The sequence below is a fragment of the Trichechus manatus genome, unplaced genomic scaffold, assembly GCF_000243295.1.
Source record: "Trichechus manatus latirostris isolate Lorelei unplaced genomic scaffold, TriManLat1.0 scaffold00113, whole genome shotgun sequence".
In the NCBI taxonomy this organism is placed as follows: Eukaryota; Metazoa; Chordata; class Mammalia; order Sirenia; family Trichechidae; genus Trichechus; species Trichechus manatus.
This window is the reverse complement of record NW_004444049.1, coordinates 7,251,059-7,274,507: the sequence shown is the minus strand read 5'-3', so window position 1 is coordinate 7,274,507 and position 23,449 is coordinate 7,251,059. Positions and strand designations below refer to the sequence as shown.

The window sequence follows — 23,449 nt, the reverse complement described above, 5'->3', positions numbered from 1 at the left end:
TTTTGAGGGGTTTAGGGTTCATAGAGTTGCCATGTCATAACCTTTGAACCCAGTAAAAGTAACTATGGAAAAATACCTAGTAAATTGTAATAATTTCTCACTAATCTGTGGACTTTGGGAAGTAGCTAAAACTGACAGATACAAGGCAGTTGTTGAAACTTGAGCTGCTTCAGGTTCAAATCAGCCTTGCACAGGGATAGCTGAATCTTTTCAAAGATTGGGCTGGAGACTTTTTATCAGCACAAATGTCTTAAGCAGAGTTGTTGCCGATGAGGTAGGAAAAGATTGAAAATTTGTTTGCCCAAGAGGTTTGCATGGTTCGACCTCTTGGGGATCAAAAACTTCTCAGACTAGACTTTCCTCTTTGGACAGAACTACCCAGTTCTCAGTGAGCATTTGACCAGGACTAACTCAGGCCTTTGTGAACTCTTTCCCATTGAGCACTTAGCCACCTGGCTGGCATTTCTCTTCTCCCAGGAGCTTCCATGTATTATGTCGACTTGAATGAATATTTTATGCCTAGAGTGCAGCTAAGCCTCAGACTTTGTGGCCCATTATCAACAAGCAGGGTGGGGGCCGGGTGCCACCTTTGGCCCCATGATAACAGCTCTGCTAAATGGACTCCCCCGAAGAGCACTTTGAAGCCCATTAATGGACTGGAGTGAAGTAACCTCAGCAGATGGAAATGGTGAGGAGGAGGGGGAGGCCTGTTCTTTCTTCTTCCCTGAGACCTCCTGATGAGCTTTCCTGTGGTAACCAGGACCCAGCCCCGACTCCCTCTGCTTGGTTAAGTTGTAGACTGTGGGTATGAGACCTCTGGTTGCGAAGGAGGTATGGAAAGGGTTTGATTCTGTTTCAGCTGTCGTGGTGCTACCAGGTTTGCTGCTTTCCCATCAGAGCAAAAATTGAGAGGGATATAGGAAGGGCAGGTGGAGTCTAAACCTGGGTCTTCCTCGTTCATCTGAAGTTCAGCAAAATGACAAGCCAGATCAATGGCTGAATTTCCTTCCCTTGTTGGGGGAGATTCCAGTATTTGTGAATTTTGCACTTGAAGCTAACGATCTCCAGGCTTTCTCCCAGCCTTCATCAAACATGGGTGAGTCACTGAAGTGTTATCTATGTATTTTCCCCTTCTTTCTCAGCACAAGGAAGAGTAAGCGTTTTCAAACCTTGTGGGGGAAGAAATCACCCAATTCCTACTTCTGGCATGGGATGAGGCAAAGTCTATCCTCGTGTTAACTCGGAAAGCTCTAACTCTGGGAGCAGAATGTCACTACCCCACTACAGCCTTTTTGGCGTAGGCCAATGACTGTCATTACTCATCTTTCAGATGTGAAGATGGTACATCTGATTCTGAAACAACACCGAGGGAGAATCCGGACTCTTGGTTTCCAGCTATCTGTCAGAGGAGGCGGGATCTAAGGAGTCTTAACTCCCAGATCCTCCTCTTGCCACCAGACCAGCTCCTCCTTTTGGTGTAGATCGCTTTATTCGAATGTCTGTTTTTGCCTAGAGTGTTTGAAGTTTCTCAGTCCCTGTGGCGAGTTCTTTCCACAGATGTCTGTCTTCGGGTTGGCGCTCATTTCCGCCTACTTCCAATTATTCCTTAGATTTCACATTGGACAGTGAGCAAAAAGGGGCAAAAATAAATGTAGTTCCCTGTTGAGCACGAAATGATTAATTTTAGTCTTAGAAAGCCATATCCTCACAAGGTTTGGTAGGAAAGACGGTACGAGGGACACTGGTAATTGGTGGCTAGGTGAATCCCGTGGGACTGTGGGGGTGAAAGAGAGGAGGGGCGTGTTCAATGACTGGCTCCAAGCCACCTTTTTGGCCTTTTACTTTTTAACAAAAGGAAGGCGGAGCAGACCAGTGGCTTCTCTTAAGAACCAGTCAAGCTGGTTTTGAGCCCCTGTGGCCTGTTTTCCTCTGCTCTTTGGGAAGCTGGCAATACAAAGGTCTGCCTCCTCTGGGGCTGTGCTTATTGAGGCATGAGCTTGGAAGAGGTCTGTAAACAACCCCCGCCCCCCAAATCCTGAATGGGTCTCTCCATTGAGTGGTCTTTCTACACCCCACGCTGAACCTCAAAGCAACTTTGGCTGTTTGCATACCGTTTGATTGAAGCTCTAAAACACCTCTTTTTCTTGAGCCCCCTTCCAAGTTCACAGTCTGGCCAGGAGAAGGGGCTGAGTCTGCAGGCAGCTCCCCATTTGTGGGTCTGAAAGGGAACTGGGGATCCTGACTCCTGGCTGCTAAATTGAGCAGGGCCCCAGGCCTTTTGGTTCAGTGCAGTGGGGCAGTCTCTCCAGGCCTGGGGGAAGGGGTGGGGAGAATAGTGTTTGGTCCCTGGAAACTCTGCAGGTGGTCCTCCCTGGAACAGTTTGAGTTTGTCCCTGATTGAAGTACCTGAGGAAAGGTGGGGGTATCAGTTCCCTGAACAACAGTGGTGGGTCTGTTTCTCAGGGATTAAGACATGGCAGGACTCTGAGACTCCTGTAGCCATCAGTGCGGCTAATGTAGCCAGGTCATTTTCCTAGTCTCTCCACTCAGCAGAAAACTCTTAAGGTGAAAGTTTGGTAGTGAGTGAAGCTTTGGGTAGGCTGTTCCTGCTGCTGCCACCGTGACCTGCTCCTCACTTCTCCTGAGTACCATTTTGCTGGGGGTTGTGTTTGGTTACTGATATCCCACATGCAGGGGCGCCTCCCTTTTCCTCCACCTCTTCAGAGAGTCTGCTGGCTTCTCTTACGCCAGCACTGCCCCACCTTCCCTCCACAGATGGCCATCTTTGCATGTGGTGTCAAGACACTTGTGGCTTATTGTTTTGTCTTTTTGCCCACAGAAGTTTGAATTACTGGTTTCTTCAGTCACAGGAAGTGGGGCCTCTTAGACCAGCTTGGTCTAGCATAGCATTCTCATTGAGTTGAGCTTATGGCAGGGTTGAGAGGAGATCCCAGCCTTTTTTGACTTCCAGTAAGGCCTTGTGGTTAAAAGCATCCTCTGCAACTAGAGTCCCGGTATTGGAATCCTGGCTCTGCCTCTACTGTGACCTTGGGCTTACTTAATCCTCTGTGACTGTTCATCTGTAAAATGGGGGTGATAATAGTGTCTCTCTTACAGCTATAGTTGTTGTGAGGATTAAAAGAGTTAATACAAAGCACTTAGAGTAGTGCCTGGCGAGTAGTAAGTGCAGGATGTAATCATCCTTGTCATCATTGTGCCAGTTGAGCGACTTAGAGAATTTCTCTAAGCACCACACAATTCCAGGTCAGTATAAGGGGTGCAGCTTACAGTTTCTCTGAAATCAGTGGAAAGAGTATTGTTTTCCCTGACCTCTTCCAGCCATTGGGGTCCCATAGGTACCTTTTCTAGTGTTTCTGGATTTTTTTTTATTTGTTTGTTTACTAGTCACGTATCTGAAAGGAAATAGAAAGCTGTTGGAGAGATTCATGCACAGCTTGAGAGCACTTGTTTTTTGTTTTTTTTTTTTAATAACGGTTCATTTATTTACAAGACATCAATATTAGGAAGTTTTATTGAGTAAAGGAAAAACACACCACCTGCTGCCTGCTGATATAGTCAATCCCCGGGTTACTAACGTCAGACTTAAGTACAACCCATAGTTATGAAGCAACCCCATAAAGGCTATTAAAAATTCAAGGTACATACAGTGGTTAGTAATAACAAATGGGCGCTATATTGCAAGAGACATCGGACATTATTATTATTACTGTATTATGTTAAAGATGTTTTTGTTTATCTGGAAGTGTTTCTTTAATGTTTTTTATGCATAGAAGGGCACACTGCGTACTGTATACTAAGACAAACATTTGACTGACGATAGACACAAACCGTACCTAACTGTTCCTGACTGTTCCGACTTGGTACCAATTCAGCTTAAAGACAGACTGAGGAACAAAAATTTGTAACTCGGAGATTGCCTGTATTCCTATGTTGTGAACGTTGTTGGTGGGGGGTGTGCAGTCTGGATGCTGGCTGGAAGGCCAGGCAGACCCACAGTCACCAGAGTGGGGGCTTTCCTGAGTGCTGGTGTCCGGGTGTTGAGGAACCCGAGGGTTACTCTCCGCAAGGCATCACCAAGTGTAGGGAGTTCTCCCAAAGATCTCTCCCCCACCAGTGACAGTATTTACCCTTTGATAACAAGAGAAACCTCCCTCTTTGTCTGGTAAAGACCAGATGGAAATCAAGCAGCAAATGATTTGAGGTTCTTTTTTCACTTGCAGAGGGGCCTTCAAGGGCACGATCTTGTTCCTCTGTTGGCTTCTCTGAGGTGAGAAGAAAGCCTCCCCTTTGAGAGGCCTGAAAGGGACACTGTCACTTCTCAGCTGCTCCTGTGCGTTTGCAGGCTTTGGGTCTTGGGCTGAGATTTTGGTCTCGTCTCAGTGGGTACCTCCTTTATCTTCATCTCTTGCCCCTTTTAGAGCCTGAATGCTTTGTCAGAACCGCAAGTAAGTTGCCTGGTTTTTTCACATTGAAACTGTGACCAGTGAGAAAGGTAACAGAGCCTCAGCGCTGGGAGAATGCTTTTTTCACTGTGTTTTCCTCTTCCTTTTGACCCGTTTGCTAACTTGTCTCACTTACTTTTTTGTTTTTTGTTTCTTTCAACTCTGTTATCACCGACTATGTTCCTGTCCGTCTCAGGTTTTCATCTGCTTGCCCACTTGCCCACACCTGTTTCTGTGCCTCCTTTGTGGGGTGGCTCAGGAGAGGAGTTCTGATAGTCTGAGATGTTCTTCATGTATAGAATCCCAGAACCACCCTGTCCTTTCTTTCTGCCTGCCATTCCCCTGATTTCTGTAAAGTTAAGGATTTGCTGCTTTAGAAAACATTTTCTTTTTATGTCTCTGGAGCCACCTTCTTCAGTAAAGCCAGGTTTGGCAACCTGACAGCTTATTAGGGACAGCATCCCAGTTTCTCTGGTGATGGGGTCTTAGCTGTGTCCTCTTGACCTATCAGGAATGCCATATATTCAGACCCTGTCTTGGGAGAGATCTGGGAAGGAAGGCACTTGTTAATTTTGGACAGTGAATTTGGTTTTCAAAGTATGTCCCTAAGGCCCTTTCAGGTGGTACATATGGTCAGAATTATTTTCATCCTAACACACATTATTTGCCTTTTTCACTCTTACTCTTTCACAAGAGTGAGTTTTTCAGAGGCTAAATGATGTGTGATGACATCATTGCTCTTTTGGCTTATGAAATGTGCACTTGTGAACTGTGTTGTCTAGAATTTTTAAGGTAGTACTTTAAGGTACAAATGTGGAAGTTTTCAGTGAACTCCGTTTATTCTCCATACTTCTACCACGCCCTCACTAGCTGTCTCCAGTTTTACCTGCTATCATCTGTGTAACTTCATTATTGTCCAATAAATTGTTATTTTGAAGTCCCAGCATTTTCCTGGCATCTGTGAGGAAACACGACAAGAAGTAAGTACAAATTATAAAATTTACTGATAAAAACTTCTAAATTTTTGTATTTTATTTGCAACTTATTTTAGCCTTTCTGTTTTTTTCTAAAATAAAACTTGTATCTCTTATGTTTAAGGATCGATAGTTGGCTTTAAAAAGGGAGATTTGAAGACTTGCTTCTCAACCCACAGCTTCAGCCTCTGTGTGTAAAGATAAACTGAAGGTGTCATATCAGGAAGTGAAAGGGAGGAGACTACTCCAAAGAAGCTGGGGAAAACTGAAATAAGAAATGAGAAAAGAAAATGTGATGAAGTCTATCTTCCCTCGGCTATGTGGATGTTAACAGTGCGCCTTACTCTGTCTCATGGAGCAGAATGTCTTTGTGTAGGATTATGATGCCAGTTAAGTCGTGGCATCATTTGGAGACCAGTCATTCAGAATGTAAGGAAAAAGGCATTGAGTATTTTAAGTGTATACACTGTGAGCCTTTTGAAAACCAAAAATGGTTCCAGCTTTTCAAACTGGAAATGGAAAAGCCCCTGACTTACAGGATAAGTTGTTACATCGCTTTGCTTGGAGAAGCCCACACAATAGCTGAGAGACTAGCCAAGTCTTCAGATTGCTGAATGCCCGCTGGATGAAAAGTCAGTGAAAAAATCAGGGCAGTGCCACTTCCAAGGTTACCTTGACTCAAATTAAAGATTTCGCTGCAAACATGAAGACAGAGTTAATATCTTGTTTAGAAATTTTACTTTTGCCTTACAAATGAGCAGATCTACAGACGCGGCTGGACTTGCTGTATCAGCACCAACTACTCTTCGAAGAATATTTTCTCCTGTGTAGATGCTCGGCAGCAAACAAGTGGTGATAAATATTCAAAGGGTTGAATAACTTTTTTGAATCTCCTGGTTTATCCTGGAACTACTTTGTTTACATTCACGCTGTTGGTGCAGAAGTGTGGCAGAGAACACTGTTGGCACCATAGCATGAATCAAGGAAGTGGCACCAGTTAAGTACTGTAGTCATCGTATCCTTCCTTGCCACATGCTTGTGGTTAAAAAAAAGCCATTTCACTTAAGAATGTCCTGGATGACACACTAAAAACGATTGATTTTATTAAAACTCAACTCTCTCATGAATGTTTCTTTAATATTCTGAGTGATGAAATGGAAGGTATCCATGAAATATTACTGCTACTAACTATAGTACAATGATTGTCTTGAGGAAGAGCATTTGTGTGATTGAGTGGAACCAGCAGCATGAAACATCATTTTTACTTGAGAGAGCAACTGACAGACAAACCATGATTTTCTTGAACATTTTCTTGAAAGTTAACAAAGTAAGCCTGACACTTTTGCTGGTTAATAAAGTTCAAGTTTTTGAACAAAAATCAGAATTTTGGAAAACTTGTGGCTGTCACGGTGAACTTGAGACCTTCAGAATACTTGAAGATTGGTGGTAAAATTAATGAATGTGATTTTTTGATATACAATGTCATATTTGGAAATTCTGCATAATTCAGTGAAGAATCTTTTCCAAATTGCCAGTGGGCAGAAGAGCCACCGAAAGTGCAAGATGACCACTGGATTTTAATGTAAAAGTATGCAAAAGGTTCATCGATAAGATTCCAGATGCAGCTAATCTTTAAAAACTACCATTTGTTGAGTTTTGGTCTAGTATCAAAGAAGGAAATCCTCAGCATCTGAAAGATTATTAAACTTTATTTTCCACCTATAGGTCTGTGTGAAATCGGATTGTCTTCATCTACTTCAACCAAAACAACATATCGAAATACACTGAATGCAGAAGCAGTTATAATAAGTCAGCTGTCTTCCAGTTAAAGCAGATATTAAAGAGGTGTGCAAGAATGTAAAACACTGCAACTCTTCTCATGAAATTTCTTTTTGTTCTGGAAATCTAGTTTTTTAAAATATATATATAAAAATAGATTATTTGTATAAACTTGTAATGACTTATTGTTATTTTCAGTGAATTAATAAATATCTTTTTAAAATTATAAGATTTAATTTCTAATAAGGTAACTGTTAATAACTATAATCCACATAAAAGATCTTTGAGGTTCTCAGTAATTTTTAAGAGTGTAAAGGATTCGTAAGACCAGAAAGTGAGAAAACCAGTGTTGCAGACAAAACTTGGGTTGATTATCTGTGATCTTGATTGGTTGGTTACTTGCCATGACTTCATTAGGAGCCTTTGTTTTGCAGTTTCCCACCCCTTTCTGGGCTTTAAGAAGGTACTTGATACTTTGGTTTGCTGTCCTAGTTCAGGAAGCTGGTTCTCAGTAACCTGAGGGACTTTGACCAAAGTTAGCTTATTTTCTTCTGATACATATAGCATTGGCCTTGTTGTTTTTTTATTTTTTTATTTGTTTGTATATTATTTTTTTCTTTATTCTTTTAAGGCTTTTTCTCATTTTGCTTGTTTATTTTACTTCTAATTTTTCTCATTTTTCCTTTTTTTATTCTCATTTTTCTTTTTTATTCTTTTTCTCTTTTTTTAAATTTAGTTTGTTAGTCCTTGTTTTTGTTTTTTATGTTTGTCTAGCATTGTGTTTTGATCATGTAAGATCAGTTTTGTTAGGTGGACTTCTTTGGTATATATGAAGTTGTAGTTTGATAAATACAGTTTTTTCATTAAAAATAAGTTACTCATTACATGGCATGAGTTTAAATGAATTAATACCAAAAACCATTGCCATTGAGTTGATTCCTACTCATAGTGACCCTGTTATAGGACAGAGTAGAACTGCCCCATAGGGTTTCCAAGGAGCAGCTGGTAGATTTAAACTGCTGACCTTTGGTTGGCAGCCAAGCTCTTAACCACTGTGCCACCAGGGCTGCAATGAATTAATACATATTTAAATCTTCTCTAATTTTAATTTCCACTGTAGTAAATATTGGTAAATATAATGAGTATGAACACAGCTTTTGGGAGACTCTATTTTTAGCAATACAAAGGGTTTCTGAAACCAAAAAGTGTAAGAATCACTGTTGGAGACAAAATATGGGTTCATTCTCCCTGGGTTTGGTAGGTTGATTCCTTGATGACTTCATAAGAAACCTTTGTCTTGCAGTTCCTGGCCCCTATTTAGTCCTGGCTGGGCCTCAGGGAGACACTGGCTGCCTTGGTTTGCAGTCCTTCTAGCTGAGGAAGCTGGTCCTCAGTGACCCAAGGGACTTTTACCAAATTTGGTTTGTTTCTACCTCCTAATACATAGCATTGTGAGCTTTAAAAAAAAAAAAAAAGTTTTTTTATTTATTTAATTGTTTATTTTGAGATAGTTTTAAATTTACAGAAGAGCTGCAAAAATAGCCCAAAGAGTTCCTGTACATTCTTTACCCAGCATCCCCTTATATCAATATCCTGCACAACCATAGAACATGTATCAAAACTAAGAATTAATCTTGGTATAATACTATTAACCAAAGTACAGAAATTCAGATTCATCTGTTTTTCCACTAATGTGTTTTTTTTGCTCTAGGATCCAACCCAGGATCCCACATTGTGTCATGTCTCCATAGTCTCCTCCAATCTGTGACTGTTTCTCAGTCTTTCTTGATGTTGGCAATTTTGAAGAATACTTGTAGTTATTTTATAGAATGTTCTTCAGTTGTAGTCTTCTGTAATTTTCTTATGGCCTTGTACTTTATCATTTTAAAGATTAGCTTACTTGGACTTCACTATGATATGTATTAAGCTGATATTTTGGAAAATAGTTATTTTTCATAAAAATTACATAATGTTTACTTGTGATGGATTTAGTAATATTTTAAATGAATTAACATTTTCTCAGTTTTAATTTCTAATACGGGAAGTATTAATATCTATACCGCACATAAACAAAAGCTATTTGAGACACTTAATAATTAAGAGTGGTAAAGGATTTCCAGACAAAAGTATGAGAATCCCTTTTTGACAAATACAGGGTTGATTGTCCCTGACCTTGATTGGTTGGTTATTTGCTGTGACCTCATAATGAGCCTTTGTCTTGTAATTCCCAGCCCCTGTTTAGTCCATGGAGCTGTAGTCTTGCAGTGGTTAAGAGCTTGGCTACTCACCAAAAGGTCGGAAGTTCGAATCCACCAGTCACTCCTTGGAAACCCAGTGGGGCGGTTCTACTCTGTCCTATAGGGTCACTATGAGTCGGAATTGACTTTAACAGCAATGGGTTTTTGTTTTTGTTTTTGTTTTTTTTTGTTATTTAGCCCTAGCTGGGCCTGAGGTAGATACTCACTGCCTTGGTTTGCAGTTCTAGCTGAGGAGGCTGGTTCTCAGTGACCTGAGGGACTTTGACCAAATTTGGCTTGTTTCCTCCTTCTAATACATGACATGGCCTTTTTTTTTTTTTTTTTTTTAATCTATTAAAAAGATCATTTTGCTTACTTGGATTTCATTATGACAAAGTTTTTTTTTTTTTAGGTTTTTTTTTTTTTGACCCTGTATCTTGGCTATTGGTCAATTCCAAATTTGAAAACTGCAAAGCTTGCCTAGCCTCTGTCTCTGAAGAACCTTGGTACCTACAATAGCTGAAGACTAGTAGGGTCCAGTCAGTAAGGCCAAAACACGCAGTAGTCTGTTCCATGGGAACCTCTGAGCCTACACATTTTGTCCTGTTTCTTTTTTACTCCTGTTTCTTAATGAAACATGCCTACCAAATTCCACGTTTATATCCAGTAAAAACCAGTTGACGTCAAGTCGACTCCAACTCATGCAATCCCATGTATGGCAGAAGTGTGCTCCATAGGGTTTTCAATGACTGATTTCTCAGAACCAGGCCTTTGTTCTGAGGCGTCTCTGGGTGGACTCAAACCTCCAACCTTTCGGTTTTCTCCTCTAAGAGTTAGGCACACTTGGTATGCATTTGAAATGGGATGAACTTTGTCACTGCTGGATGAGTCTTTGAGAGGCAGGTAAAATTGTGATAGATACATAGTTTCTAAACTACCCTGTAATTCTCAACCTTGTTATTTTTGCCTATACTCGTCCTCCAATTTCTGTGGCACCTTTAACTTTTAAAAGCTTCCCTTAGTACCACAGATAGTAGACCTTGGCCACCTCTTAATAGTCACTTGGACCAGCTTTAAGCAGTCTTTTTAAACTTGTGTCATTTGCTCAGGATCACTTATCAGAATCATTAAAAAACAAAAAACCTGTTTAATCAAGTGCTTAACACATATCAGTTTGGCCTACATATAGACTTGTAGTTTCATTTCCTATCACTCAGCAAGTTCCATAAAACTTTTTTTTTTTTTTCAAAGAAGCATATGGCTTTGAATTCAATTCCGTAGTTAAACTTGATGTGCTATTTTCTCTTTTCGGTCACTGGTCTGTATAGAAAATAAAGACTTTTGCTTTCAAAGATTTGTTTGCTCTGTTAGCTAAAGCAACAACTCAATAATGGTTGGCCCTGTAAATACATTACTCTGTTCCAAGTTGCTGGAAAACCCGATCTTTACAGACAATAGGCTGAGTACTTAAAGGATAGACAGAGCCCTATCCATTCTCGCTAAGCTTGCCGAGATTTACCTCTGAGGCTGTGTCTCTTTAGCCAGAGAGATAACAATAGCCAACATTTGAGTGCTTTCTGTGTCCCATGCACTTGTTTTAGGTGCTTTGCATACATTAACTCAATTCATCTTCACAATAGTAAGTCATATTATTTTCCCCAGTTTACAGATGAGGAAATAGAGGCCCAGAAATGCTGAGTAACTCGTTTCAGGTGGTCTCCAGAGTGTGTGGCAGTGTTAGAACAGACTTTTTTGGCTGTGAAGGGCCCTGTGCCCTAGGCTGTAGTTGTGTCTGGCAGTAGAAGATAATTCTCTTAGAATTACCTTGCAGTCAGTGTGGGGCAGAAAATGCCTCCCAGATTGGATTTAGAGTCATGCATGATCTCCTCTGCCCCCAAATGTTTCTTTCTGTCCTCTGTAGCCCTATTGTAACAGTGGCAGTAGTGGTGGGAATGCAGGCAGGTGCACTCTGGTCCTGCCTCTCTGGTAGTGAGCACCCCATGCAAGAGCTATGGGAAACTTTTTTAAATCTTATTATTTAATCCTGGCTTCGGAGTCTCTTCCCACCTTCTTGAATTTCAAGAACCCCTTTTAGAAAAAGCAAAACCCTGAGACCTAAAATTGATGTCCAATTAGTAAATACCTCACAGTATAGGACAGTTTGGATTCCTAGATTTGAATGTCCTGCTCTTTGGCATCCATGAAATACTGGGATTCAAGAACTCTTTTTTGTAAGCTCCCTCCCCACCCCCACCCCCACCCCCAAACAAAAAGAAAACAGCTTTTGTGTGTGGCTCTTAACTGTGTACATTTTACCCCTACGAAACAAAACTGATGTTCTTGCTTTACAACCCTCTGTGCCACTTACACATGCAGAGGCACAGACTACTTCCTTTTAGCCTTGACTGCCAAGAGCACCAAGCACTGTAGCTGGTAGTGCCAGGCCTCTGCCTGTGTCTGGGACTTGCCAATTCAACCCTGTGAGCTGAACTCTGGCCGTCCTGCTATGTCTCCATCCCGTTGCTTGTGTGATACGCTGCGGTTTCCTGCTTGCGTCTGTTTGATCTCTCTTTCAATTCACTTCTCTTTCCTGAAGCTGGTCCCCATAGCTCTGCAGGGGGTCTGGGACACCTACAATTGTTTCTTATTGAGATCGGCTTCTGTGTGCCCCTCTGTGGAATTGGAGTTGACTTGACTTTGAGTTTATGATTTGATTTATTTGCTTGGCTAACTTGGCAACTGCCTTTTCTTTTATCCTGTTAGCTGAGGTTTTGATTTTCATTAGCAGAGTTCTCAAATTTTGAGCCTGTTTTACGATGCCAGCATGGGGTAAAGGGGTGAACTGTTGCCCTTGATTCAAGTATCTCTTAGCCACTTGTGTCCCTCTGGCTGAGGAAGAGGGGGAGTTTGACTGTATGGTTGTTTGTGTGTGTGCTCCAAGCTGCTCCACTTCTCCAAGATCACGATTGTGTGCCATTTCTAAATGACTTTAGAACTCATTTCTCTTTGTTACGGTGGAAAAACCAAGGGCCACCTACAGAACACCTGTGAGTGATTCTCCCCCTTGTCCAACGCACACGGCTGTCCCTGAAGAGGTAGCTGTTCACACACAGGTGTTCTATAGTGATGCAGGCCACTGCTTCCTTGGAGAGTGCGCAGCAGTGTTTTCCTTGCTAATGAAAAGGCTGTCACAATGGGTTAGGCCCATAGGGGCTCTCACTTGAATTCCTGGGGAGAAAAATCTCTAACTTAATTACCATCATCATGCCGGCAGAGAGGTGTGGCTGCTAATTGATTAGATGACAGTCTTTTGCATTGATGTGGAACTCTTGGTTTTGTGTGCTTGTGTTTTTTTAAATAAACAAATAGATTTGGGCCAGGTAAGTTTGTTTTGGAGAGATGAAGATCCGTGTAGGGATTTCCCTTTATTAATCTCTTGTCTTTAGTGCTATTTCTGTGTCCTAATTTTGTAACTTGGTAGTCAGAAGCACTAAGTTGGCCTTTCTTGCCATTTGGGTGCAGGTGGTAAATAGTGTCTTTCCTACCCTGCGGCTCTGGTGTGCCCCCTTTCTGTTGGGTGGCACCAGATTCCTTTATTTGGTTTGGTTTTCATTCCCTCCTCCTTCTGTCTTGGAATGGTTGAACTCTATTCCGAAATATATTTTTAAGATAGTGTTTAAAAGCAAACACCCTGCCTTTCTTGAAACCACAGAAACTGCTTGTGAAACAGCCGATAGGGCAAGCTGCCAAATCCAGACTGTTAAAACCAATCCCTTAGTGACAGAATGTCAGACACTGATGTTAAACCTTCATTATGGTTGTGCTGTGGGGATTTTTCTCAATAATCGGTATTTAGGAGCTGAACTCCCAGTTTCACATTCAGAATGCTTACATTCTAAAATTCTTTATGGCAAACCATTGCAGAAGAACCTTGTGTAGCGAATCTAATATCTACTGGACAGGAAAGGTTTTTAACCAGTTCCCATTCTCTCTCACCCACTTTTTTTTTTTTTTTTTAATTCCAGGAAGTGATTTTCTTTTAAGGTGATTTGGACAAAGCCTCTCACCAGCTTTTGCCATTTTTAATATAGGAGAGGAACTGCTTCAGAATTGGATCTTTCCCTCAGTGGAGGACTTGGGCCTTAGTCTTTATCCCCAGGCCCTGAATTAACTAACTTTTCTTTTTTTAGATGGCATAGAATCTTCTCTCAGTTTGTCTAGGGAATTTTATTTCTTTCCAAGCACTTCCAGGAAAGAGTATTCATTCTTTCTTACCATCTTTCTGAAGAGCTCTGAAACTGCCATTGGCTTGATGGCGAGGGTGTAATTTAAAAACTGGTATCAGTGTGAACTGAGCTACAGCACTGGCTAAATGGGAATTAAGAAAGGGTACCAGACTTGACAACCAACAATTGGGAAATAAAAGGAAAAATATATAAATATGCCTCCCCAGTCATAGCCGCCATTGAGTTGGGGGTTCTCAATTTGAACTTCAGTAATTCCTTCCAGATCTTTCCCAAAATAACCCTCTTATGTTTCTATTGCTGAGGACTTTTTCTGGCTGCATTTCCATGACCCAGAGTCCCGAGCAACTTTTTCAAGCTTGTGTTTTTTGAGCTCTTCCCATATCCTCTTTTGCTTCTTTATTGGACCTGTCCCTGTTTTCCAGATGGGGACAAAAGAGGAGGAAGGCTAAATGATTGCTTCATCCATGCAGCTTCCTGAGTCAGCCTTCTCTTATTCCAGCATTGCACTCCTCTGTCACCTTTGTTGGACTCAGTGGGTGGACATCCCCCTCCACTGAAGTGAATTTAGATAGATCCCTGCAGGACTCACAGTGCCAGCTGGAAGTGCGACCTGGGATCTCCTGATCTCTCTTAGCCAATGGATCTTCTGAAAAATACCTAAGGCCTCAGACCTCCAAGAAATGGCCAGGTGGTGGTGGGGAGGTAGGCAGACGGTAACTTCAGTTCCTGGATTTGGTCCCACACTGGATTGTGTGATTTGTGCTTATCTCTCTTACTAGATTATCAGCTCCTTTGAAGGCTGGCCTGTATTTTGTCCTTTCTGTATCCCTTTCTTTCCCAGAGCCTGTTACAGTGCTTTGCATGTGGTCTCTGTGAATTATTTGTGAAATAAAAGTCAGAAAAATTACAATATGTGGTATTGTTCTCCACATTACAGCCGCTCTTGGGAAAGTGTGTCCATATGGATTTGTAAATCAGATGTCTTGTCTGTATCCAATTCTTTGGCCATATAAGTCACAAGTCTTACTTAAGTGTGATAATGACTAAAAAGATCAACTTTTTCAGGATGACAGGGAAGGTTTACACTATTACTGGATTGCGTTAAGAAGTCATGCTAGAGAGAAAACCACAGAGAGCAAATGAGCTGCTGAGGAAACCCTGTCTGACTTCCCGAAGTAGGGACCAGAGCCAGAAAGCCAAGCCCTCCCGGTTTTGCTGAGCTGGTTTTGTTCTTGCCACTTCACTAAGCATCTCTGGCTCCGTTGTTGCCTCTGGTTAAATTGGCCTCATCCTTCTGTTTTATAATGGGCAAGCAGAGTTACCCTGAGTGTTGGGAATTATGTCCAGAGTTGGTGAGATCATGTGGTCTGTGTCAGGAGGCTGGAGTTATTTATAGTGGAGAAATGCTCGGGAACATGGCACAGGAAGAACTGATTTCACACCACCTCAGCGCCTGGGAATGGCGAGGGCCTAGAGTTTTCTTTGAGCATTTGAGGGGAGATCATTCGCTCTTCTAAACTGACCAAGAGCTGTGGGGAGATCAGGGATCATGTTTTCCAGGACGACTGTGGGTCAGGCAAGAGTGGGGAAGATGACCATTTTCCTCCTTGATTCCCTGGACTGATGAATCCTGAACTGAGAACTCTTTGTGACTCGGGTTGTAAAAGCTCCACCAGACTTTTGAATCTCCTGTTTTGAAGAATGCACCAGCTAGGCAGGGTAGTGGAAGTCAGGACCTGTTAGACTGGTCCACTTGTACTTTCCTCCCCTCCCAGTCTTCCTTCCCTCGCCCCTCCTCCCCCTACTCTGGGCGGGGAGACAAACTGCTGCTTGTGGGCCTTTGCCAACTCAGTTTCTCCTCGTGGATTACCTGCCTATGGTGGGCAGGCGATTGAGCAGGACCCCACCCAGGAGCCCTCAGAGGAGCTGGGCTGCTGTGGGAATCACGGTGTGGGCAGGGCAGGTGCCAGGCATTAGCTGTGCTTCCTACCCTGTGCTTCCTACCCTCCCAGCGCCTGCTCAGGGGTGCTCAACCAAGGCCCCGAGCCCTGGGACCTGCTGGAAATAGACTCTATGTGACCGGGCCACCTTTCCCTGTGCCTTGTGGTCACATTCATGGTATTCAGAGAGGCTGGGAGGGGTGAGAAGGAGCCCTGGTGGCACAGTGGTTAAGCACTCAGCCGCTAACCGAAAGGTTGTTGGTTGGAACCCACCAGCTGGTCCGTGGGAGAAAGATATGGCAGTCTGCTTCCATAAAGATTTACAGCCTTGGAAACGCTATGAGGCAGTTCTACTCTGTCCTGTAGGGTCGCTATAAGTCGGAATTGACTGATGGCAAAAGGTTTGGTTTGGTTTTTTTGGGGGGAGGGGAGAGAAGCTTAAAAATTGTGAGGAAATGAAATCTAGAGAGAGAGGATCCTTCCCTCGGGCACACCGAGTTCAGGGTTATAATGTTTCTCAGTTGTGCTGCTGTTTAGTAGCTTAATTTCTCAAGTTGATCTCCTAGGTAACCTTTCATTTTTTCAGCCCCAGGAGAAGAGATTTTCCAGCGTGTGAGCCTGGTGTCCAGGGCTTGTTAGGAGAGGTTTACGTATGGAGCCAGAGTTTTCAGCAGGCTGATCAATGTAAGCCAAGGTCAGGAAATGGTCTTCAGGACATGCAAACAATCCCCACTTCCTGCTGCCCCTGTCTCCTCTAAGCACAGAGCCACTGAGTGCTCTTGCCTCCACCCAGTACAGACAGACCCTCAGCGCTCCTTTCCAATCCCCCATTTTATAAGTTGGGAAACAGATCCCAAGAGGGCAAATGACTTGCTCAAGGTTACATAACTTGTTTGGGCAAAGTTGGGTCTAGAATAGCTCTCTCTTGGGGCCCTTTGTCCTCTACCCTCATTGCTTCCACTTCAAAGGCAGGCCTGCTGCTCAGAAGGCCTGTATGGGGGCTCACTGCCAGACCTTAGGCAGGAGGTAAGCTGGGAAAGGACAAGTGGAAGGGCAGCAGGCCTCAGCTACACACCCTGGATATAAGTTCTGGAATCCTGCCAGGGACTCCATCCACAGAGTCACCAGAAAGCCCTGGGGGATGTATTTAAAGCAGGGGCACCAGCATTCTAACCTGGCCCAGGTTGAAAGGATCATTTGGAGCAGAGTTGTGCTAAGAGCTGATGGGTGGAGTCACTCAAAAAAAGCAGGTAGACCCTGGCTCTCAGGACTGTCATCTTGAGATAGGAAAGCATTACTTGAGAGTCTGTTAGATGCTGGGAGACCTGGTGGCACAGTAGTTAAAGTGCTCAGCTGCTAACCAAAAGGTCGTCAGTTTCAACTCACCAGCTACTCTGTGGAAGAAAGATGTGGCAGTCTGCTTCCATAAAGATTAAAACCTATTGCCATCAAGTTGATTCCAGAGTAGAACTGCCCCACAGGGTTTCCAAGGAGCGCCTGGTGGATTCGAACTGCTGACCTTTTGGTTAGCAGCTGAACTCTCAACCACTACACCACCAGGGTTTCCACTGTAAAGATTAGAGCCTTGGAAGCCCTGTGGGGCGGTTCTGCTCTGTCCTACAGGGTCACTATGAGTAGGATTCGACTCGATAGCAGTGGGTTGAGCTTTTTGGTTCTATTAGATGCTAGGCACTGTGCTCGTGCACTGAGGACTCAGAAATAGCGTAAGTCCTGAAAATTTCCCTTCAGCCACTCCCAGTCCTGTGTAATGGTGAGCAAGACAAGAGACAAGCCAAGCAGCAAGCAGTGAAAACTGAGTGCGAGGAGGGCTGACCTAAGGAGCTCCTGAGGTGACTTGGCAGGGACCCTGTGTAGTTAGAGGGATGAAGCAGGGAGAGCTTCTGGGAGGAAGTGACTTCTGAGCTGAGGTTAACAGGAGTGATGGAAGGAAAACAGGCCAGGCAGGGAGGGTGGAGCAAAGGCCTGGAAGTTTGAAGACAGGTGGCTGGGCCTAGAGTGAGACTCGGGGAAAGGAGGACGGTGAGGCTGGAGCTGTAGTTGTAGGAAAAATACAGAAACCAGGTGGGTCTAGCCTGAAAATCAATTTATGTGTGTATATACATATGCATACACACATGTACATATACATACATGTATGTACATACACATACATATATAAAAACCAAACCCACTGCCGTCAAGTTGATTCCAACTCATAGTGACCCTATAGGACAGGGTAAAGTTGCCCCATTGGGTTTCCAAGGCTGTAATCTTTACAGAAGCAGACTGCCACATCTTTCTCCCTTGAAGCACACATATACACACACATAAATCAGTTTTATGTTTTGAAGTATGTCTTTTAAAGGGATGTTTTGACTATGCTGAGATGATTGTTGGCACTCTTTTTTGCCTGGGGTATAGAGTAGAGGAACCAGTTTTCCTGTGCGCAGGGGTTAGTGGAGTGTGGGCTGTCTGAGGTTTCAGTCCTGGTGGGGAGACTTGTTTTAGCGTTGGAGAAGTACTGGCTGAGGACACTGTGGATAGGCCCCAGAGACCACTTTCTCTTTTCTGATGGAGCGTGAATCACAGGCCATTGCTGCCACCGGAGGTTCTGTAAGCTTTTCAGAGGCAGCCTGTGTGGAGGCTGATGGTAGCAATCGGTGATAAAGAGGAAGTATCTGGTGGCTAGCCCTCCCGCCACTCCTGACAAACATTTCTGTCGCTAAACAGCACCTCTCTGTGGCAGCCTTGGGCTCTGCTGTGGAAAAGAAGGCGCTCTCCCCTCCCTGGGGGAGGAACCATCATCTGTGGCTTCTGCTCTGCCCTTGGTCACAGACTAGATTGTGCAACACAGCCAATGAAATTCCCCTTCCCTCCTGTCATTGCAGTCAGTAGCACAAGTACTTGGAGTGGCAGACCTTCACTTTCCGGCAAGGATCATGCAAAGCGTGTGAAAATTGCCTGAAGGTTAGAGTGTGTGCCATCCCACTGGAAGGGCTTCCTGGGACGTCACTGCACTTCAGACTCCATATAGCCATTGCTACAGACAGCTGGGCTGTTCCCTCCCCTGCCAGGGGGCGAGTTTTGTTCCCATGCTTGTTGGACTTCTACTGTTTCCCTTCCTGCCTTTTCCCAGAGACTATAAACCTGCCCACCTCCTGTTATGTTCCAGTTCTGATAGGAGCACCATTCAAAGTTCTTGGCAGGAGACCAACCCACTTCTGCCCTGGTTGGTTTCCCCTTCTTTGCCCAGCTTGTTTGATTTGCATGTTCCCTAGATTCCTCCTTGCGCAGCTGGAGGGCTCTGTAGTGCCCAGAGATTGGAGCGCTCCTGCAGTGTGAACCCAGCTGCTCCCCTCTCTGGTTTGGGGGGCGGGGCTTGAAAACAGAGAATCATAATCTCCCTTCCTCTTCCTCCTCCTCCCCCCCCAACTCCCACCCCTGCCAAGCAAACTGGAGTGACCAGCTCAGAGCGGGACTCAGCCCGCCTCAGTGCTCTGCATGACAGCAGCGATCTGGAGGAAGATTAATGGACGCGTGAGTATGTGAGCCCAGGAGCACATTGCCCTCTCGGGCTCCTGGCGTTAGTGGAGGTGTAGCAGGCGTGGACTCATGTGGCAGGTGTGGACTCCTTCTGGCATTAGTGGAGCCGAGGGCTCCTCAGGGGAGATGGTGACCCAGCCAGGTATGTGTCTGCCCAAGACCCCCCCCCGTTCTCTACTGCTTGGGGAAATGGAAGGCGCGTCTAAACACCCCTGCTCTTCAGAAATGCTGAGTGGGTGGTTTGGGGAGTTTATTCTTGGAATCCCTTGCTCCCTTGCAGCACAATATCCTCCCCCGACCCCCCAACCCAGGTTCTCTTTCATTCCTAACTTAATACCTTCAGTTTTCTTAGGATGGGTGTATCTTCCCTGGCCCCAGCAAGACTCATGGTAGGTGGAAGGTTAGGAAGGTGGTGGCTGCTCCTTTGCTTAGGAAAGGGAGCACAGGTTGCCAGCCAGTGTTTCATGTGTTCCCCTTTTGGGTGGCTAGGGAAGGGGCACCAGCTTAGCCCTCCTCCGGCAACCTTTCCAGCCAAGGGAGAACCCAGACAGAAACCTCCTCTTGCTGCTAAGGCTCGAGTGCCTACAGCGGAGACCAGACCACAGCAACCCCGGCTTGCTGAGTGGAGAGGATTGGTTATTTAGGGGCTGTGACAAATGGTTTTGCAGAGGAGCAGGGGAGGAAGAGTAATTTCGCAAAGCCAGGGGGCCAGCCTCTGCAGCAGAGCTGTCGAGGCCTAGACTGCCTGGAGCCAAAGGCTCAGGTGCTGACCGCCTCCCCCTCTTCCTTCCTGTGTCTTGTGGCTAGGGACTGTCATTGTCAGGTTGACTCCCTAGTTAGAGAGGGATGACCCTGACCTGGTCTCCGGACTCCCTGCTGCTTGCGCCCCTCTGCCCTGGAACTGTAGTTAAAGGTTGTTATTTCTTCTCCCAATTCTGACATTGATTTGGGTGAGAAGTGGTCACAGGAAGTTCTGAAGTTCTCTCTTGATAGCTTGACTTCTGATTGAAAGTTTAGGCATCTAAAAACTGACTGCTTGCTTTATCCAAATTTACCCTTGAAACATCCTCTTTCTTAAGCCTATGCACACATTTCTTGATGGACCAGAATGGCTTTGCTTAGGTATTAATTTAATTTGGAGCCCTTTAAAAAAAAAAGAAAGTTGCCATTGAGTCAAGTCCAACTCATAGCAACCCTATAGGACAGAGTAGAACTGCCCCATAGAATTTCCAAGGAGCGCCTGGTGGATTTGAACTGCTAACCTCTTGGTTAGCAGCCATAGCTCTTAACCACTATGACACTAGGGTTTCCTGGAGCTCTTTAGCAGGCTCTGTATTGCCCACCCCCATAATCCATTGCTGTCAAGTCAGTTCCGACTCACAGCAACTCATGTCCACCCCCATAGTTTACCTCAAACAAAAGAAAAACCCCAACGTTAACCTTTCATACAAAGAACATTGGAAAAATTGAGCAGTGTCTCAAGGTCACTTGACCGTAAGTGGTGTTTGGCATAGTTAGCTGATTTGGCATTTGGTGAGAGATTTCTGCTTTATATTTGAGCAAAAGACTTCTTGGCGGGAGGCATCTATGCTGCATTCCCAATGTTGGCCCTGTGCACAGGGTTTACCCCCCTCCCTCCCCATCAGGTTCTTTTAATCCTCTTGCCTATAAACAAGTGCTGTAGAATGTGTCGGCCCAGCACACATGACCTTGGTATCTCTTCATGGGATAACCAGCATCAACGTTAGATAGCACAGTCACTTGACGTGGTAGAGCTGTCAGGGTAAAGAGGTGCAGATGCCAGGAGGAAGCCTGGGCCAGCCAAGGAAGGTAAATGGGGGTTGCCTCCTTCATGAGGACCAGGGAAGAAAAGTCAGCTCCCGTGGGCTAGGCCTTTCAGGTGTGAGAAGACAGATGAACAGTTTTGTTCCTTCTCGTGCTGCCTTGATCACCCCAGAATTCCTAGTTCTGGCATCTCATTTGTCTTTCTCCTGTATCTCAGATCCTGTCTGCAGGCGCCCAGGACATGCAGCTGTTTCAGGAAACTGCCCCTGACACAGATGCTGGTTCATGGGATGCAAAACCAAACACCAAAATCCCATCTTCCCAAACAGTGATCCTGTTATGTTGTGTGAGGGACAGCTGGTGACGGGAGCCTGGCTGCCAGTTGAGGCTGCTGAGTCTCCAAGCCAGAGACACGCAGGAGCTGGAACGACAGCTCAGTTTTCACCACCACCACCCCCCTCCCCTACAGGTCTCCCTCTTCTGACAACTCCAGAGGCAAAATTCAGCTTGAGGAAGTACATAGGAATGAGGGACTCTGGCCACGCTGTGTGTGCATGCGTGTTTCTTCAACACTAGTCACTTTCCGCATTGTGACTATCGACTTGCAAAGTTTCCAGGTTCATATATCTAGAAAGTCTTGGCAAGATTGCTGACATTGTGTATCGCAGGAGCTGTGGTGTGTACTCTATAGATTTTCCTCCAGTAGGATGTGTATGTTTAAAGTGCTTTTTATCAGATGAGAATAGAGTGGCGTTTTAGGGAAGGGATAAAACGGTTGAGCCGCTGGAGCCTTTTCTGGCTCTGTAAGAAGCCCAAGTCCAAGTCTGAGCTGTGAGAGTGGATGGCCAGAACTTGGCCATCAACTCAGTGCTCTCCTAGGCCAGGTTGAAAAGATCTCTCTGTTTGTTGAAGATGCAGAGGCTTTATGGTGAGCATTGGGTAAAGAAGCTCAAGCCCGTGGGATGTCTTTTGGCAACCTACAGAATAAAGTGGGGAAAACGTATGGAAATTATGGTAATAATAGCTTGCATATTATAAGCATGAGCATTTAGTATATGCCAAGCATTGCTATCAGGAGGGATCAGTCCCTGGAGAAGGACATCATGCTTAGTAAAGTAGAGGGTCAGTGAAAAAGAGGAAGCCTCTCAATGAGATAGGTTGACGCAGTGGCTGCAGCTATGGGCTCAAGCATAACAATGATTGTGAGGATGGCGCAGGACCGGATGGTGTTTCATTCTGTTGTACATAGGGTCGCTATGAGTAGGAACTGACTCGACGGCACCTAACAGCAATAGGCAATGTTCTAAGTGTTTTGGATGCTGTTGGATATTTGGTGATTTCTGGTTGTACACCTTCTGTTTTCAGGGCTTGGTAGAGACCCCGTTGTGCCTGTGGGGTTCTTTGTCCTTGATGGTTAGCATGGACTAGATTACTGCAACAGAATGGGCAGCACTGGCCTCATGCTGTCCAGCTAAATTCTTATGGAGATATCCTGGGTGGGTTTTTTCTCTCAATCTTCAGGTCTTTGTTTAAGCAGTGTGCCTATTGGCAATTAGCCTGCCCTCTCTGAGTGAGTTTGGAGGTGGAAAGCTATAGACTTGGCTGCTTGCCTTCTTCAGAATAAGACAGCATTCTCTTGTCTGCAGTCTGTGTAATAGTACATGTTAACAGTGCCCAAAATTGCCCCCTTCCTCCCCAGTGCCACCTGTTAATTGGTGGTTCTGGTTCCTAAGGGCTTCCACCGGCACAGGAGTAAATCTGTGCCAGAGTCTCGCTCCTAGGCTCGTATCGCAGTGGTTACAAAGCTCAGAGCCTCAAGTCTGAACCCAGGTCCTCTGCTGCCTGCCAGGGCTAAGCTGACCCTTCTCAGAGCTATGCCCTTCACTGGGAAACCAGTGCATTCAGGCTGTCTTTCCTGGGCTCTGAAAAGATGAATTAACCATAAAAGGTGTTTTTTAACAAGTACTTGTAATGGTAAATGGCTATCATCTGGTTTACCGTACCCCTAGGCCAAGTGCACAAGCAGCTAGGGCACCATGGAGTAGAACTGTCATTGCTGTCGGTGAGTGAGCACAGCGTTTGGCTTCGAGGGCATCGCAGGCCCAGAGTCATGAGCTGACACATACGCAGTCTCACTGCGAAGCTTGCGCTCTCCAGTCTACCCCACCTAACATCTGACAAGTGAACTCTTCTGCATTTCTCGGGCAAGCTAGCCAAGGCACCTGCCCAGGTCATGGCCACTTAGTAATGGGAGCCAGCCGTCTCTGCCCTTAGCCAGGGTTGCTACTACAGGGGCAGCAGCAAGCCCAGCGAGGTGGAGATGAGGCACATTCCCTGCTTGTTGCCTTAGAGCCAGTGGAGGCGGGAGGGGACAGTTCCAAAGAGCACTTGCCCCCGATTTGTCAGTGCTCTGTGTCAGGCTCCCTTCTCTCTCATCTCTAGATGGAAGTCTTTCTGGTCTTCCTTGATCAGCCCTTCTCC

At 44.8% G+C, this 23,449-nt stretch overlaps 1 protein-coding gene and 1 long non-coding RNA gene across 9 annotated transcripts in view; both read left to right on the top strand.

Annotated features, from left to right (window-relative positions):
• The window catches only part of MARK2 (microtubule affinity regulating kinase 2), a 60,388-nt gene that overhangs the window by 4,605 nt on the left and 32,334 nt on the right, over positions 1-23,449 (top strand). The window contains exons 1-2 of one of the 8 annotated variants that reach the window (XR_002825220.1): positions 7-1,096; positions 5,334-9,814. The exons of 6 other annotated variants lie outside the window; for them this stretch is intronic. The gene's annotated coding sequence lies outside the window, so the exon portion shown is untranslated. Of the gene's footprint in view, positions 1-6; positions 1,097-5,333; positions 9,815-23,449 lie in introns of those variants that run through there. One more of the 8 variants, XR_002825219.1, reaches the window with a different exon arrangement.
• On the top strand, positions 4,520-9,817 carry LOC111821879 (uncharacterized). The gene is made up of 2 exons (XR_002825221.1): positions 4,520-5,443; positions 5,562-9,817. It is a non-coding gene; the product is annotated as an uncharacterized LOC111821879 (long non-coding RNA).